This window comes from Montipora capricornis, chromosome 9, assembly GCF_036669925.1.
Source record: "Montipora capricornis isolate CH-2021 chromosome 9, ASM3666992v2, whole genome shotgun sequence".
In the NCBI taxonomy this organism is placed as follows: Eukaryota; Metazoa; Cnidaria; class Anthozoa; order Scleractinia; family Acroporidae; genus Montipora; species Montipora capricornis.
The window spans coordinates 21,427,578-21,431,318 of record NC_090891.1 but is presented as its reverse complement, the minus strand read 5'-3'; positions in this window follow the sequence as shown (position 1 = coordinate 21,431,318).

Sequence of the window (3,741 nt, the reverse complement as noted above, 5' to 3'; positions counted from 1 at the left end):
CAGCGGATAAAATCTACCTGAATCTACGCATTTCCACTATACCCCCTGAAACCTACCAAAGAACTCTACCAAGTCTGTTCAAATATAAGTGCTACACGGCCAACGTTCGCAAAAACGTAATCCTTCTTGTACTTGTACATGTTCATTGCCGTAACTTTAACATCGTCAGTTCCCACGGCCTGCTCCCGCCTGACCTTGTAGCTCAGTCGGTAGAGCAGCAGTGATCTAACCCGAAGGTCGTGGGTTCAGTTTCCACCCTGGTCAGAGTCCAGGACTCTGGTCAAAGTCCTGGTGTGGACCCATTTCCATCAGTAGGGCTAACGCTCACATGGTTCATATGGGGTAGATACTTAGCACTTCACATTACACTCTAATCAGTTAAGACTGTTCAAATATAAGTGCTACACGGCCAACGTTTGCAAAAATGTGGTCCTTCCTTGCACTTGCACAAAAACAATACTTAGCAGGGGAGTGACAGTCCATTTTCCCGACACGGGAAACGGAGAAATTCGACTCATTTACTTACTGGAATGCCAAAGATGGCAAGCCAGTAAAAAAAACAGGCAGCTAAACAAAGGTCGCGTGATCCCTGGTATTAGGGAGCTTACGAAACGAGGACGACGACGGCTACGAGGACTTTATTTAAAAATACGAGTTCGCCTTATTGATATCACTACGAAACTATTTCATGTCGTTTCGTTTTAAAAATGTGTAGTAACTGTTGAGGAATTAAACTGGTATGAGTGGGTTGGAAGCGTAGAGAGAGAACTGAAAATTCCTCGTCATGTGCTAACGTCCTCCACAGAACCTTGAATTTGGTCATTTCACGTCGTCATTTAGGAGATGACGGCAAAGAAATGCACCAAAATGTAAAACGCACGTGCGGAGCGTGTAGAACCATTGTTTTTGCTCACTAAACTTATTGTTTTGTAGGGTCGTGGTTGCCGTCGGCGTCGTCGTTTTGTAAGCTCCCTAATATTTTAGGTACTCCGACGACGTTCGCCGAAGACAGTAGTACTGGAAATTAACAATGACAGTGGATTTGTTTATCCCAAATGATATGTATGCACGGAAAGCCACAACGTTCTTATGTAACCTTCATTTTTTAGGTCTTGAAGTTTTGTCATAGTATACAGTGGCAACATTATTATAATGTATGTGGTGTGGTTTGATTATGTGGTGAGGTTTTGCCATCATGTGACGAGGTTTGATTATGACATGTTGTGTCGTCTGCTTACATAATTATCTGTTCTTATCTGGCAAGTCATTTACATAAAAGAAGAAGAGTCTTGGGCCCAGGAGGGATCCTTGTGGGATCCCTCAATTCACAGCGTTAAGTTGCGCTTTACATCCATTGAAAACAGCATACTGTTTCCGGTCTTTCATTCCAGGGCCCCGTTTCTCGAAAGTCCCGAAACTTTACGGGCCATTTTCGGGTGTCACAATTCCCTTTGTATCTCAAGAACGGAGAAGATTTAAGTCGTCAAACTTCAGTCATTTTTCTTTTTATTACCTTTAAAATATGTTAAACGATACACCTTCCAAAACGAGCGGTTGGCAGTTTCACAAATGGCTTTTCGGGACTTTCCAGAAACAGGCCCTTGGGTAGAGCTGCTGAAGCACAGGGCTTGAAGCTTTAGATCGAGTGCGAGACACAGTCAAATGTTTTTTTAAAGTCGATGAACACGATGCCCTCTACGTTTCCATTTTCAGTGGCCATTTTCCATTTCTCCGTCAAGTGCGTCAACAATCCTTCCTTCGATCTTTGAGAGCAGGGTCGTTTAGGTTTAGGTGTGTTAGCGAGATCATACAGAAAGTCGATGCCTTTCCTGAGTCGGTTTTTGGCTCGTCAATTGACATAAACTAGACTCAACCCAGTTTCAACACTTTTAAGAAACTGTACTGTTAGAGAGACTGACTCTGCAATGCAACACTATCACTATGCAGTCATTTTACAGTTTCATGTAAACAGCAATCTTTGCGTTACAAAGTGCCCTCAATATAGCAAGGTAATAGTTTATCATATATAGCAACAGGCGATCCATCCAAACCATCCTATCTTTTGTCTTGAGATGCTTTAATCTCCAAAACGAACTTGGGGTGACCCCCGCTTTTATCACTGGAAAAAATTAACGGGCTAAAGTAAACCTCTAACTACCTCCAGTATCAGAATATTCAAGGTAGCTCTATATAGCTAAAGTCTGCTCTTCGAGAATTTTTATCCCAGCTTGCTGATCACTTAATTACAAGCAATTAAAAATGGACCGGAGGTCACCGGGTTCATTCATTAGACATAATCGTTCAAGGACAAAATATTTAAGGTGATCCCTCAGAAAAAAATGTTGTCGAACGATTTTCTTGAAATTTTCTCTGAATGTTCCCTACTAAATCCTGTTTTGAGAACTGCAATAAAAAGATAACCCTTGCTTAAGATATATAATGGGCCAATCTTACCCCATTGATGCCTGTACTGACAAAAATCATGGGCTTTATTTCATCGGCCCAGGGTACATTTTGCGACAGCTAAACGAGAGGGTTTTTAAAGTAACACTTGAATAACACCTGATAGGTAGAAAGTCTAGAGCATATGGAACTCTGTCTTATATAGTTTATGGAAAAATCACTCAACTTAAAACGACGTCGATTCAAAACTTTTCTCGAGTCGTTGTGTTCAAGATCATAATTTAAATCCCTGAGTATGGGGCTTTGTGTACGGTGTCAGCTGTATCTTTTTTTTCTTCCGATCCTTTACTTGAAGGGGTTGATTTGTACACCAAAATTATGCAATAAAAAATACAGGTCACCGCGCTCGTTTAAGAGTTAAACACCATCATACCCGTCTACCTCGATTATCGTAGATCGAAACAACAAAAATTCGCCCTGTTCTCGGAATGCGCGAGCTTATTCGCAAAGAGTTATGGGTCATTCACAACTTCTCTCCCGTCTTTTGAGAACTGTTTCAGTGTCTATGATCGTCTTACGCCATGTTTACAATGTTGCAAATGTGATCCAAGTTATAAATATTGACACACCATATGCGCAGTACGGGATGCGCAGTGCAATACTAAGGAATCACCTTAACAATTATTCTACGAGGGCGCGCTGGATAGGAAGTGATAGTAAACGCGCCGAGTTGGTTGTAATCATTTTATATCCAGCTAGCCCGAGTAGAATAATTGTTTTATTTAAAACTCCAGAATCAACAATTCTTCCATGTTGATTTCTGCCTTGGTCAATTTCGGTCCAAAACGGCTTTTGTCGACCATTTTTTCTGAAAGCTGCAAAAAATGTTTTCAGTTCGTTTTATTGCTGACGTGTTCCTTGACCATATCAGGTACGGCAGGTGTATGAACTGCAAGCCTGTGTCCGTGGAGCCAATGAAAATGCTGGAAATTTAATCTGATATTCGTAGTTCAGTTTATAATGAGACATGTTATTAGTGTCTTGTATGGTTCTACTGTAACATTGCCGTTATAAGTGAAAATGTGTTGTAGAGTCAATCCTTGTACTAAGACAGTCTCTTGAAATTACATTGAAGCAGTTTTCAGGAAACCATTCATTTAACTTAGGGAACAACTTGAAAGATAATAAAATTATTTCCGAGGAGATCATCGTTCAAAAAGGAATAACTATTTAATAGTCTTTTATCTCTCATTTGAATACGCTGAAAACGAATACAAACCAAGAAATAACCGGCTGAACAAACAATATAAATTTATGCCTCGACTTTCTCGAGAACAC